General features: G+C 36.8%; 1 protein-coding gene across 1 annotated transcript in view; it reads left to right on the top strand.

Moving 5' to 3' along the window:
• dbpa (D site albumin promoter binding protein a) overlaps positions 1-16,013 on the top strand; it is a 36,681-nt gene that overhangs the window by 13,561 nt on the left and 7,107 nt on the right. The gene's annotated exons all lie outside the window — the stretch shown is intronic.

The raw sequence follows: 16,013 nt of genomic DNA on the forward strand, positions 1-16,013 counted from the left end.
AGAACTTTGTGCATTCGAGAGCACCTTTGTTTGTCTTTGTTTTGGCATTTGCATGCTGCTATTTTAGCTTTAATGGAAACACACATTCATCTTGGTGTGTGTGTGTATGTGTGTGTGTGTATGTGTGTGCTCTTTATTCTGAATTATAAACACGTGACTGGGTTGAGCTTGATGCATCCAGCCAGAAATCCCTCCGGTCGTTGTGGAGCTGAAGTGTTACTACAGAGCTGCAGAGAGAGCGAGAGAAAACCGGGAGAGAGAGTTAACCAGAGAGACTGATGGAAAATAGGCTGGAAATAATAATCTCATCCACATGCACATGTTTTACTTTGATTTTAATTTGTGCTCAACAGAAACGGAGAACAGCTCAGAGGGAGGCGACGCAGAAAAACATGGATGCAGCTGTGGTTTTGCAAAGCATCCTGGTGATAGTTTTCATCTGCTGCAAAGCATGAATTATCACCCTGCGTCTCTTTGTTGAAAGGAAGTAAAAAAAAAACGACAAATAGTCACATAATGTTGGAGGTTAAGTGATAGTGAAAGTTTTGACTTCCATATGAACATTAAAAAAAATCCAAAAGAGTCAGTGGAGCTTCAGGCAAAAAGTCTGAGCCCTGTTTTATAGGTGTAGATGAGTTTGAGAACGATGAAGGTGTCTGTCTCTTTAAATGGAGATTTTCCTAAAGGAGCTATCCTTTCAGATACAATAACTAAATACCCTGCCGTGTAAGGTGACTGTAACTTAAATCCTCATCAGCATTCTGCTGTTGGGTCTACACAATACTGACCATTTTACAGCTAAAACACATCAAATATAGTGCCTTTAATCAAAAACGAAGGTGCTACATACAACCACTAAACATGATTTTATCCAAAAATCTAGTACTTATTGTAATAAACTTATAAACCACACATAAAAATCTAGGCGGATCCTAAATGAGCTAAATGCTAAATGAGAGAATCAAAGTTTCTTACAGCAGTAGACTAAAGTGGTCAGTAAAGGAATAAAATTTGGTTGGACTTTGGGTTAAACTGAAAGTATTGGTTTTATTCCAAAGCCTTTGGCGTCTCCTGCTAAGCTGGGCATTTTCATACATCTTTCCCTGGTGCTTCATTCAATACCACAAAGAGAGGCTGGTAAAATGCATGGGCTGTAACACACTTTTAAGAAATGAATATGAAATCATCTGCTGCTAATTTATGATTTATGCGAAGCAAAGAAAAAATAATCTACTTTGTTATTGATATTTGCTATTATTGTCTAATGGGTTTCAGGCTTTAATGATACATTTGAACCAGTTTTTCAGATAGTAATGATTAAAACAGAAAGATTTTCAAAACAAACATGGGATGCACAAGGTTTTCTCTAAAGTTTACCTACACCTTTAAGTAGTATCTGGTTATTGTTCCTTAAGTTTCAACTCCATCACATGCTTTTTGTTACCATCTGCAAGCCACTGCACCTTTTGCAGTCAGGTAGACGTTTTTAACTCTTAGAAATCTGTGATAACTTTCAAACACGTTTGTTTCTGTGGTGCTGGCGTTGTACAGAATGGATTCAATAATAAATTGTTTAAGCTTTCCTGAGATTAACAACTAGATAGTTCTGTCTATAGCTCCAAAAGGAAAGTGAACTGAACTGCTTTTACAGTGGAATTAATGATTGCACTGTATGTAAACATCTAATTTGAGCATGCATAAAAACTAACACTTATGTTAGTTTTTATCCATGTTTCGGGCAAGAGTATTCACTATAAAAAAAAAAAAAAATCTGTGATAATGTATCAAAATGTATAAAACTTTTTTAAAAGTGTACGATTTTGCATTTGACATCCATATCTGTTTTTGGATTTGAAATAAGTAAATAAATATGATTTTCTGGCTGTTTTTGCATTTAAGATATACTTATAATGAATGGCAAGCTCTATTTATTGGCAGATACTTAAATAAGTCTACATCATAAAGTAAAACAGCATTCTCTGAGACAATGAGAAGCCTTATTTTAAAATTGAAATTGACCTGTAGCTAGTTTCTATTCATTGCTTTCTACTAAGAAAAATATTGATCCCAAAAGTTTATCGAAATTCATTACTTCATCGCGTCCAGGTCATCATATCCAACAAAAGAGAAAAAAAAAATTAAATTGCAAACAGATCGCTATCTTAACATTCCCTAGAGCCATTGCATGAACTCATTACTCGTGAAACGTGAAAACATGTGCCGCTCAGATTTTCCTCAGCTGTTACCCAGGCGTTCTTTAACAACGAGCAAATGTTACACCACAGATCCAAAGGATCAGAGTAGATGACATTTCTACGAATAACCGTAGAATCTGAAATCTTGTCTTGCTGTCAGCTCGTCACATCTGACTGTGTTTCAGGTGAAGTACGATATGAAAAAAGACAGGAAAAATATGGTAAAGTGAAAAAAAAAAAATCACAAGTCTGATCAGTTGTTCTTTTGCTCGAGGCTGATCTGTCCTCCCAACTCTGTGGGAATCCGGTGGAGAAACAGACGTGAGGAGACTGACAATAAAGGCAGAGGTGGATGAGCAGATAGAACATTTATGCTGAAATGCTTCGTATGGTCTTAGAATCACAAACAGGCCAGTCAAGTTTGAGATGTTATAAACAGATATGCATGTCTGATTTTGTTGTTTTTTAGACAGACTCGATAATATAAATACTAAATAATATTTTTGCATTATCTCATTGTCAATATTTAAAAGCAAAGCAGAATACTTTCCTTATCATTGAGTGATTTAGCTGTGAAGATGTTTGTATTCATATGTGCAACGTGTGAAAAATAGTTTAGGTTTGTTTAAGCTTGTTTTTATGTTTTAAGACAATTATGCAAATGAAGCCAACACGTTATACTGTAGTGAAAAAACAAATACGAGGTGTTGTTCCATGTTTACATGCTTCAGACTGAACTCTGCTGTTGCTTAGTGTAGCTTTGAATCAGTTAAAGGTAAAAATTTAAATGAGCAAACTAATTCTGGTTTGCAGATATTTAACAGGAAGGCGTTTCGTTTTCTCGTCATATTTAAGCTAAATCACTTCCTAATTGCAAACATGCTGCAACATTATTTTTGAATAGCTGTGACTTGTTCCTGGCAGGCATCCCAAGTACACCAGTGCTGATCTTTGTTCACTTGATGATAATTAATATTAACACTTCCTGGAGGGAAAATCTCTGAAAATCTATAGGCGATGGCCTTGCAGGACTTTAAGCACTTTCTCTATTTGGGTTTGCTGTTTTCTTTTCAAGATTCTGATGTTTTTCTTGATTGCAGAAACAGTTTAAGTTGTTTAAGTTTGACGTATAAGTCATTACTTTGTTGTTTTGTGAATAGTAGAATTGAATATGTTAGGTTCAGAGGATCTGTAATAATCTGATGATGTCTTTGGGTTTGGTTAGACAAAGATCCCAGGATTTGACACATTTTGTACAAGAATGTACAAAATGCTTTTTCATATTCCCCAAAATGTTTAGCACAAAAAGTGCTATTGTACATTTATAAATAATACATTTTTGAGATCAATGTACCCTTAGGCGTCACAATAACAAATTTTGCTGAATGATAAATTATCCCTGAAGTTATTGCAATAAGTGACAATATTATTTTTCAGACCATTTTCAAATAATATAATATGATAACGCAAGTATGTCTCCTCATAGCTCAATAAACTTTAATTTCTAAGAAATATTTAACACTGGAACAGGAAGAATAGTAAAATATCCCCCCCAAAAAAATAAAAAAACTGAAGCCTCGCTGTCATCCGGTCTTTGGTAAAAAGAGAGAGAGACACGAGAAAAACAATCAATCATGCAAATAGACATTATTGAGCTTGTTTTAATTTATCATGCGGTTAACTGTTTTATTGCGACAGGTTTAACTTTGCATTTTTTAATAAATGCAAATATATTTTATCCTTTGCATTTTATTTGTTTTCTCCAGCCTGTGTTGGAAAAGCTCAGCAGTTCAAAAGAGGCGATTCTTATCACTTTCAGAAGACAGCTGACCTAAGCACCGATTAGACCATCCTTGACCTTTGGAGCAACACAACAGTAACAGCTCAAACCCACAACTGAGATGGAACTATATATGCAGTCAATCACAATTTCTGCAAACATGGCGGTTCTAAATTCCTCTCATGAAATGATGAAATCCTGAGCTGGTTGCACAGCGACTAAACTGGGCGCTTGTCTCTTTAAAAGGATAATGGCGAGCTTAGGCAACCAGTGATTTAACATTCAAGGCTGTGATTAATCCAGGGAAGTGTAGGGTTAAATGAGACACTGACTCTGCACTCTATAACACAGCACAGCAAGAAAGAGAGAGAGAGAGAGAGAGAGAGAGAGAGAGAGCGGGGGGGGGGGAGGGGTAGAGAGTTCGCTCTGCATGTTCAGAAATCTCTCTCACTCTCCCTGTCTCTCACACGCCCGGGCCATGTGCAGCCGCCACATCACGTGCCGCTGCAGAGATCATCCAAGCTGGAGAGGCAGCATGCGAGCGAGAGCAGGAGACGGAGTGGAAGGGAGGGGAGGGGAGGAGGAGGAGGAGGAAACGGAGAGCAGAGCAGGGGGAGATTTACAGAAGGAGGAAGCAGTGGAGATTACAGAGTAAACAAACACTGGAGGAAACAGGAGACAAGTTCAGGCACTAATTCTTAACATTTCTCACATTTCACAACGTGCTCATGGTACAGATTACGCGCCTAAATAAACTCCTCCTGAAAGCAAAAAAATAAACTCTCCTGAAAGCATTCTGTGACATCATTCAGATTTCCAAATACATTTTACTTATTACATCAAAAAATCCACAATTTTAAACTAAAGATGCAAAAATTCTTGGCATTTATGATGATGAAATGTTTCCAAAGCAGATCTCTACCTTCAAATGTGAACACTAACAAAATGAGTGCACATTATTTTGTTGTGTAAAATGTATGCAGGCATAAAAAATGTTTTTTAAAGAGGTTTTCATTTAAATTTAGAATTTTTTAAAAAACATTTTCAATTACATATTTCTAAATGAGCAAAACAAATTGATGGAAATAATCCCTCACTACTGCTATTCATGCCTTTCTTATCCCCTTTAGTCAAAATCATGAGTTTCTCAGCTCACCAAAGGATTTTTATCACCTTTTGGTCTGTGGATGACCATAAAAAAGTTTATTTTGTTTCTAGCTTTTATGTTAATTATATTTTGGATCATTATCCTGCAGAGTTAGGTTTTAAAAACTCAGAAAATCAGACCCACAGCATCACAGATCCTCCACCATAAAATCATCCTTGAGCCTTCAGTAGATGCCAGACACACCTGCAGGGTTTGTTGTGTTGCCGAGAAGCTCAGTCTCGACCTCATTTGACCCTGGCTCAGATTTCCTGTTAGTCAAGCAAACTCCAAACATTTGCATAGAGGTAGATGTTTTTTTTTTTTTTTTTTCCTGGCATATCTGCTAACTGCTTGGCATGTCGATTGTGTTAAATGCTGTTATGACGACTTGGGAACTTTTGAGACTTAGAGATGTGGTTTTTTTTTGTTCTTTTTTTTTACCTTCTGTATCATCCTGCTCACTGTGCGGTGAAAAAATAAACATAGATTTATATTCTGCCTTGTTTGTCAGAGTAACAGTTGCTTTAAACTTTAAAAAGGAATTTGCTCTCACTCTAGATACAGGCTGGTTTAATCCTGTAACCAATTTCTTCTTGTTGTTTCTAGACATTTTGATAAAAGTAAAAACATCAAATATTATTATATTTAAAAAAAATAATGATTTCATAGGACTAGATAAGCGTGTTAATAAGTTTGGCAGCAGTTATTGTCTTACATGTAGTTTTGCCCCACTGATTAATGTACTCATAATTAAATGTTTTTCACACATCCTTAACCTGGCGCCGTTAAGGTTGAGTGTATATAAAAATGGTAAGCAATTAAAGAGCAGTAAAGAATAACATTAATGGCACCATTACAAAACACTTTTACGTCTTGGTTTAGCAGGTTCTAGAGTTACTTACCCTAAAGCCAGTTTCTTATTTGTGCTGATCTGATTGATTAAAGGTCCAATAGTTTCTGTCTTTTTTAAAGCACATCATCAGTTTAATGTAATTGGTTTGATGAACTGTTTGGAGTGTCAAGTGTGATTTTTTTTTTAAGACATGGCAAACTTATCCTGAGTAACAAACAGACCATAAACACCATATTTTAAACTACTTGCTGTGCAGTTGTGCACTTTAAGCAGTCATATTCAGCCAAGTGAGATTATTTTCAATAGACTCCCTAATAATACTGTCTTTTATATTCATTTTTTCTTCTACCAGAATCAGAATCTGAGGTGGTAGAGAGAGCTGGTATGATGAAATCTGCAGATGTGTTGGTGATCGTACAGCTGAGACTGGGTTTGAGGAATGTCATGTGTGTCCAGACTGAGCATCTGCTGCTGTGGGCCTCTGTCCAACTGGCTGCATGTCACATCCGGATGAAAAATGCAAGTTCATACACTCGGAATATATTAGCCAACAATTTTTGCACTCCAAACAGTCTTGGAGTTTTATACACACACCAATATCAGAATGACTATATTTTCACGATATATTTTGAGGGAATCTTGGGCCATATCTGCAGGCAGATGCTATTCTGCAAGTCAGGAAAGAGCCTACTTGTAGTGGTGGTCCCATAGCATTGACATCTGACATATTTTAACTCGTAGAAATTAGTTTCCTTTAAAATATTTTTTAGCATCTCCTAAATAAATTTTTCTTAAGCCTTTTTAAACACTTCACTGTTACTGAAAATAGTTAACTTTGAGCATTCACCTGTTGTTTTTTTTCAGAAGCTTGTACAAAGTAACATTGTCTAACCGAAATAACTCTATGTTCATAGTGATCTGGTGGGATCGTCTGATCAGATTACTGATTGGAGTCAAACAGGCTAAATCTCAGCAGAATCCAGGAACCAGACAATTTCTTAGTGGATCTCTGACCTCAATGGATGTAATAATACGTTATTATTTTCACCCTTATAACAGTGGTCATTGTGTTCAAACACCCTATTTTTTGCTTCTGCATTCTTTTATTTCTTACTTTTAACATAATTTGATTTATTTTGGCAAATCTACAACATCAAACTGATAATTTACCAAAAAAGGAATAAGCGGAAGCCAAGCCTTTTCCACCCTACTTGAGTCTACAAAATGTTTTAAATTTATGTGACAAGTAAATAGCTGAGATTTAAGAAGATCTACGCCTTTCAACAGACCGTCCTAAATGTTTTTGTTCCCTCTATTATGTTTGTCAGGACCTGTCAGTGCCTATTTACTTAACAACGAAGCAGAAATCCTCTTTTTATCTCAAATGTGTACAGAGAGAGAGAGAACAAAAAAACAAAAACGAATGCTGGCTTCAGTAAACAGCAGCATTTCATGGTTACGGTAAACCTGCCATGTGGCATCTGCACGCCGTCATCTGATGCATTCAGAGGCCCAGTCAGTGTGTCATAATCTGATCTGACCACTGGCAGAGCGTCAGCGGTGATTTGGAAAGACGACGGTGACAGGAGGGGGAGGTCACTACGATCTCCATAATGCTGTGACATAACACACAGTCAGTGTGTTGACACTGGGTGCAACACTCCCGGGGTGTGTCACCTGGACTCAGCTGTTTCTGGTGTGCGTCGGTGTTCTGGTGTTTTTGTACACTCATGTGAACACACACGTGCCTGTGTGTGTTTGTTCAAGTGTGCGAGTCCAGGCCTGTCTCGGTTTTTACGCACCGTCTGTCTTTTTTCAGATTCTCACGGTGAAGTTAGGAGACACAGGTCCCGTTTTTTCCCCTTTTTTTGAGCAATAGAAATGAATTGAAACCTGGATAAGCCAAAGCTAAACAATCATTCAAAGAAACTATTAAATTATTTTATTTGTATGTCATCTAGTTGACACATACTCCATTGTTATATGTAAGTAATTCAGTATTTGATACTTTAAGAGAAATAAACTCTGAAGCTGACCCTGTGACGTTCAAGTCAAACTGAAAAATTTGATTAACTCTCAAAGCAATGAACTCCAACTATTTGCCTATAAACAAACCAACCCACAGTGTGCACTTTGTATATTTGTGAGTGCAATAATAATCAGATAATGATCTGGGACATGTGCTTTGATGCATAAATGAGGATAAAATCATGGAATTAGATCATTTCCTGCTGAACCCAAACTACTACCGCTATCAAACTTCAAACAGTTTTATGTGTATCTGGAAAATCTGAGGCAAGCCAGACCTCAAAGAAAACTGGAAACCAGTATTGACCTGGAAGAGTCTGATCTCTAACAAGTCTGGAATTAAAACATCTCTCTGAATCTTGGCTGTTGCCTAAGATGAAGAATTAGGGCCAAAAAAGAAAATATTTCGCGAATAAAGTTGTAGTATTACTTGACTTCATCATGTAATATCATTAGTTAATTCTCTTTATTTTTTCTTAGTATGACCCTAACACTGTCGTAGTTGCCAAAGACAGAAGAATTTAACTTGAAAGCATAAAGAGGCGGTGGAGCGTGGACCCGGCTCAATGTTTACATTCCAGGGAGGGAAGCCCTATTCACGTAACACACTCCTTATATCACATCGTGTTCTCTTCCCAGCTTGTAAATGGAAAAAAAAAAAAAGAAAAGAAAAGCAGCTGCTGACAGAGTTCACAGCTTGTCTTTGTATCTTCCATGACAGAAACAAACAAAGAGGAAATGAAATGCTGTTCAAAGTCCTCATCTGATTATAGCTGCTGACAAGGTCTGCTGCGACTATTATTACTCATGCTGTTGCAAATGTTTCTAAAAGTAATGCTAAGCCCAAAGCTGTGTCTGAAGGACTTTTGTCTTAGCTGCTGCACAAACCACAATTAGAATAGCAAAGATTCCTGCTACTGGACTGTGTTTCTGCACTGAAATCTTTTCTACTTTCTCCATTCTTTCTGACTTACGAATGTGTCTGAAACAGAAACTTTGGCAGTTTCTTTGTCATAGATGTAGTGTGAAATATCCAATTGATTGTTTCCATCATTTCTGTTTCAATCATCTTTGCCTGATTGAATGGCTGCCAATATGTTGCTTTTAAATATCACAACAGAAATGTTTGGTCCGAAATGACCTGCAGAATATGGCAAATCAACAAAAATAATTACAATAAAATTGAAATATTTAATTGTAAAGCATTAGTTAAATCAATTTCATTATCTTGACAGGTTAAAAATGAACTGGGTTAAACAAACAAGCTGATATGAAACTGTTCCAGCAATCATATTTAGAGGTGAAAAATAAAAGGTGTCTATTCCCTGATCATGTGTATTAATAACAGAATCTCTGTTTGATGTTGTATACGTTTTGGCACAACCAGCATAACAAAGGCACCTCCCGCCGGATTTACTCACCCAACATTAAAGTACAACGTTCCGCTCAGTTCACAGTGGTTCTGTTTTTGCCTCCGGGTGTAACGGCTGTGGAACAGTCTGAGCTTAACAGGACAATTAGGTAATTTTTATAAGTATTTAATAACTTATTTGGAGTTTGTAGCTCATCTCGCATCTGCAATAAACAAAAAATCAGATTAGTATTTGCCTAATGGCTTATCTGAGCTGGCAGACTTCCAAAGTGGACCTTTACCATCTAAAGACCACTCGTATTTGTCCAAAATGTTTATTTAAATGCTAGTGTGACTCTTGACCACTTTCTTTTTTGCATTACGTTGAAGTCTGTCAATATTTACATAGGAGAGAGGATAGCAATCTTCCATCTGAAATAATGTTGAATTGGACTGGTTTTCTGTTTCCACTCAGAATAGAGAAATTAAACTAGAAAATTCACCATCATACTCAGTCAGGATGGTGGTTTAAATGTTCTACAGACATCATCAGAATTAGCATTTTGTGAATGTTTTAGGATGGTAGAAAAAGAAGAAGCTCAGCTCAGATTAGTTGTTAGCTTCAGCATTTGGGAAACTCTTATGGTGATACTAAACAAAGACATAAACAGCTTCTACTGCAGGTAATGACTGCACTGTCATAGATTTTCAACAGGACCTCACTTGGTTCGCTCCTTTCTTTCCATGTTGCTTGACTGACTGTTTGATTAGAAAACTATACTAACTGTATTTATATATATTGTATTGGACACTTAATGATATAGTTACTTCCTGGTTTAAGTCTTTGGATGGATCACCGATAGTCAGCAGCACAGAAAGGAGGAGGAGTGAATTTTTTTGTGTTTAAATTTAAATGTGAAAAATTGTTTGCTTTCCAATATCTCTTATCTAAAGCAATTGGCATGACATTATTTCTGCATTTCTGTACATCTTCCCATTGTTAATAGCTATTTTTGCAGAATGGGCTTCATCAGGGAAGTGAGTGTTTATTTCGGTGGTTTTGAATGTTCTCCCAACCAGTAGGGTGTACCCCACCTCTCGCCCAATGATTGCTGGAGGTGGGCACAAGCTATCTCCTGCAATCCTGCACGGATAAGTGGGCATGGATAATGATGGCTGACTCACCAAAAATCATAAACACGTTTCTTTCTTGAGAGATTTCTCATACTGCCCATTGTTTCAATTTTGAGCCTCATTCCTCTGCATCATCTTATTTCATTGCATTGCGCTGCGTTGAGCCGTGCTGTGTTAAATCAGAGTGGATCGTGGTTGACATACAAATCAAACTGGATGAAATTGGTGTTTGCTGCTCATGAATCTGGAATCGGCCAGAGAGCAGAGCTACTCTCGTAGAAATGCAAAATAAATAAGAGGAAAAGGTTCAAGGTCCAAACTCTTCCTAGCTGATAAGAACAGCTAAATTAAAATATGTTTTGCTGAAAACAATAAAAGTCAGCCCTGTTTTATTTAATGTTAACCAATAAAAGAAAACACAACATTTTCATTTGCTGCTTCTTGTAATTGCTTTAAATTGTAGTGGGAACTCTTTTGAAGAACTAATTGAGTACAGTGCAGTAATTGTAAATATAATTTTAAAGGCTGCAATAAGAATTTGCTAAGGGTGAAAAGTCAGTGAAAAAGATACACAAAATTAGCTAAATTACAGTAATTTCTGCATGTTAATTGTTATCTTTCTCCTTGCATAATTAGCATGATTATCATTCTTTTTGTAATAGCTTTGCTTCCTTTTACTGCATAAGAAAGCTGATTCAGAAAATGACAACCTGATTTATTTTTAGGACAACATAGAATGAGTCTGTTTTTTTTCCAGCTTTGATTGTGTGTTTTCTCTTAAACATATTTCTGCATCACCTTCCTGCCAAAATGCCTTTTTTTTGCAGCTGTGAGTTTGTTGCATTCAGATTTACATGTAGGTGGATCACGTGAGATTTTCAATGGATCAAACAAGAGATTAGTCAAGAGGAAGAGCTGCTCACCTGACTCTCAAACCGGAGGCTCTCTATTTTCTGCTGCTGTGGGCGTCTCTGCCCACGGCAGCTGATGTCTTCACATGTTGTTGGCAAACATCTGAGTGAAATGACAGCTCAAAATTAAATAAAAAAACAAAAAAAATCCTAAAAATGAAGCAAAGGAAAATGTCTTGATGTATCAATATTCAATTCAGTTTCATTTTAAAACACTTTGCTGCTCTCAAAAATGAAAAATTAATGTTGCGACTCTCAAAGTTCTCCAGAGTTGTCATAGATGCTGATTGTTGTGGGCAGGAAGGATCTCCTGTAGCTGCCTGTAATACAGCTCTTCTGAAGAAACCTGAGACTGAAGACACTGTTGGAAAGTGTCTTCATACTTTCTTCCTCTGTTTTAATAATGAAGGATTTTAACTTGTATTTCTTGACTTGATTAAGCATGACTAGGAATGAAACCTTTAAGATTATCTCACTAGATGGGCAAAGACCTTGAAAAGGTTTTATGTTTTCTTGTTGACATCATGACCTTTGTGTTCTGATAGATTCATTTGCAAGATATTGGTGAATTTAAATCTTAGTTTCACATCATTTACTCACTGAACTATAAATGAATAAGAGCCTGACGTGCAGAAATAGAGAAACACATAATCTCAGCTAAATTAATCCAAGCAGAGAGAATCAACGGCTGCTTCCTCCAAATGCCTCCTGCTCTCAGACAGGAAATGAAGCCAGACGGGGCCGCGTTAGGCGGCTGTTTACCCGGCAGCAGCAGAAGCCATGTTCTTGGATCAGCGTCAACTTTTCACCCAAAATGGCTTTTATTAGGACAAGGCTATGGGCAGACTTATCCAGAATCAGCCCCTTTCAGCTGCCAGAGAATCATCAGCAGGATTCACAGATGGAACAAATAATGTATAGATTCATATATTCCTCATATTTAGTGATTCTTTGTGATTAATAGGCAAGAGTGCAAAAAAAAAGAGCTTATGCGTTGGTGCAAATGCATTTTTTAATATTTTTCGTCAAACGATACAGATGTTTTACTAATATTTTAAATATTTCTGGAGCTATAGTGCTCTAAGTTTTTTGATAGGTTTTCTCTTGACATTCGGGTCTTTGTAATAAACTAAAAGGATGTGTTGTTCAAAAATACCAAAGCAAGTCAGCAGGCATGTTCAACCCAGAACTGAGACCCTTTTTCCCACCTAAGACCAATGCACAAAAAGCCAATGATGTACATGGGACTGATCTGTTGCTGTAATGCCCCTGAGCTGCCTGTAGAGGCCATCAGAGAGCTGAAGAATCAGTGTATTTCAGTATGCTAGCGTTGTAGTAGTTCGGGAAAGAATGTATAGATGATGTATGATATGTGTAGCAACAGAGCGATGTGATTTAAAGGCTTAAAAAAATAATGATCTGATGATCTGCTGGGATTTTCAAGCACTAGTATCTCTCATCCTTGCAGAATGGTCTGTTAAAGATGGCAAATCCATTGAAAGGAAGTTAGTTTGTCCTTTTTTGACAACAGGCTCACCATAATTGGACAATATCAGTGGGACCCTTTGCTTGGTCTGATGAGTTTCTGTTTTAGTTGCCACTTCCATTTGGTAGGGTCAGAATCTTTGTGAACCTGATGGTGTGGATCCATCTTGCCCTGTATCAAGGGTTCATGCCGCTGCTGCTGGTGCTGTAATGGTGTGCAGGTAATGCACCTTCAGGAAGTGTTGGAATGGGAAATTCATATCATGGATTTTCAGCTACCAAATCTGTGCCAATTGCATGATGCTATGTTGAATGTTTCTGAAATGTTATTAAATACAACACAAAGAATTAAGGCAGTTTGGAAGACAAAGACGGTCCAATCAAATACCAAAAAGATCTAATAAAGTGGCTGTCAAATGCAAAGGATCAAATTAAATTGATCCTTTGTAACAAAATATAAATTGCACATTATTCAGGTATAGTGCTCTGAGATTTTTTTTTTTATTATTGAATTAACACCGCATAAAAACAGGAATAAATTCAGTTTTAGACATTTTTTGAGTTTACCCTTGACTATTGAAGGTAACTTCTCAAAAGCTCAGAAAAAAGGCACCAACATTTTAGAGAATCTAGAGGACAGGGTTGAAAAAGTCATGTAGGCTTTTATCAACTACTTGCTAAGTGGAGGTCTAAAAAATTTTCTTTTCTGCTTTGCTTGTTCTCTTTGCCGTGTACTCACTGGTAAAAATGACTTTTTCTGCTTCTGGATATCTTGACTACTCAGTGCAGACTGGTAATCAATCAAGGACTTATAAACAAAAGTCACATGGACCCAAAATGCACCCAAATGTTTAGTATAGAGGGTTTTGGTAAACTGTGATGATGTGCCAAAGAAGACATATTGAATCTTTTTCTACAAAAAAAGGCTCCGGTTTCAAAGTTTACACCAACACTTTTCTCTGCTAAATAAACAGCGGCCAGACGTTCTTTAGAAAAATGTATTGAAAACCTTCCATAAGCTAATTATTAATCAAACATTTGAAAAGTGTATGTAAGTATGAGGGGGAAAAAGTAAGAAATCAAACAAGAATCAGTTTTACATGGTTACTGCTGAGGATGAAGAATCATGATGGTTGCATGTCACTATGCAGTTAAATAAAACCTCTACTTTGGATAAAACTGCATCCAATTGAAATTATGTAATGTGGTATAAGATGCGAAGTAAAAGTGTAAACCAGGGCCAGTTTTCTGTGCTCATCAAGGAAGCCATCAGCAAAGTCCAGAAGGAGCCAAACTGAATGTAAATAACACTAAGAAGATTTTATCTCCGAGTTCAGCCGGAGTTCGAATCTGAAAACCTCCACCATTCACAAAGTTTACATGTCCACTCAATGAGTAAATGTTTTCAGCTGGACGTCTTACAAGAAGGGGTTCTCACAAAATTGCTTCACTTCATTCAGCCCTACCACTTTTCTTCATGCATTGTCAGTCAGAGGTTGGTTGGTATTTTTTAGCTGATCTGAATAATGACATGACTGACAGCAAGCAGCAGCAGCAGGTGGCAAGCAGCAAATCAGTGTCAGTTCTGCTGCTTTGACTGACATTCATGTAAAAAAAAAAAGCTTTGCATGCAGAAAAAGCCCCGGAAAATGGTTTGTACGAAAGACTTTCTGTCCTCAAGACAGTAAAGCAAGGTGAATTTGATGGAAAACCCATAGTTTCTATAGATAAATATTTGAAATATGTTCATTAAAAGCAGCTTTCTATATTTTTTGTGGTTACACATCGGGAAAAGCAGCAGAAAACTATGTGTGATGCTCCCACCACTGTTTTGGTTGATATTGTTCACCATTTACGCAGCTATTTATAAATGGTGGCACAAAGCCCGGAGCTCTGAAGTGTCTTACAAATGTTGCCACAATACATTTCTGACTAATGCCGAATGATTTCTAAGCTAACATTTGAATTTCTCCCTATTGAGGCGATATGTCCTTGCACTAAAATAAGGTTTCTCCAGTTAGCACAAATTGGAAAGAAATGTCATGATAACTAGCGAGTGCAATGATTTGGTTGAGAATGGACTTACTATTCCTGGTTCTGTGGCGTTCCGTTCAGAAAAGCAAAGATGGGCTAAAGCAGAATAGCTGCAGGCTAAAGAGCTCCATGGAAGGATTTCACATCCACTGGCACATAATGTACCAGCAGGATCCACTGGCTGATTTGGCCTTAATTAGGCTTTGTATTCCTGGTCATTTAGTACTCTCACTACACTATTTTAGGCCTAAAATAGTCTCAAATGTATGTACATTATGCATTCTTGAATCAACATTTTATTGTATGCAAGTGATCATTAATGTCTTATTGTAGATCTGAAGTGAAATTAGATTTTTTAATGTGTCAAAGAACAGAAAGAAAATCCGACCTCTGCTCTGGCAAGTTTTTCTGACTCAACACTGACACCAGGTGGATAAACTTTGTCATTGCATTTTTTTTACTTTGTTTAAGAAAAAGTTTTAAGTGCCCAACAGATTTTAAAAGCAAGTTCAACACATTGAACACAACCATAATTAAGTAGAAAACAGCAGAGAGAAAAGGGGGAGGAAACAGCCAGAGCTTCTTCTTTACTGCTGTTCTGAGATGAACTGGAACATAATGTTCATGACCTGTGGGGTAATCCCCTTCATGGACATTTCAGGCTCAGGGTGAAGCCTGGGGGACAGAATGTACAGCTTTGGTTTATGCAACTCCAAAAGCAGACCAATACCCCGAGGTTTTCATTATACCAAGAACTTGTTGAAAAAATATCTATGAATTTCCTGTTTCTAACAATAAATCGACAACTGCCTTTAACGTATAAAATAAATGTAAGTGCAGCATTATGATAATTTCTAATTTATTTTATTTTATTTTTTAAGTTGATCAGAGTGTCCTGGACTGATCTGTAAATACTCTGTTTTTCTGTAACATAAATATGATCCATTTTTCTTAATATATCTTTCCTAATGGGAGAGACAAGAAAACCAATCATACAAACAAGGCGGATGTATGTTAATTTATTTTACAGTATAAGAAAATAAATATTATACTAAATGTCCATAACAACCATTAGATGCTACATGCTAACTGGTA

The sequence above is a fragment of the Poecilia formosa genome, unplaced genomic scaffold, assembly GCF_000485575.1.
Source record: "Poecilia formosa unplaced genomic scaffold, Poecilia_formosa-5.1.2 Scaffold158, whole genome shotgun sequence".
NCBI lineage: Eukaryota > Metazoa > Chordata > Actinopteri > Cyprinodontiformes > Poeciliidae > Poecilia > Poecilia formosa.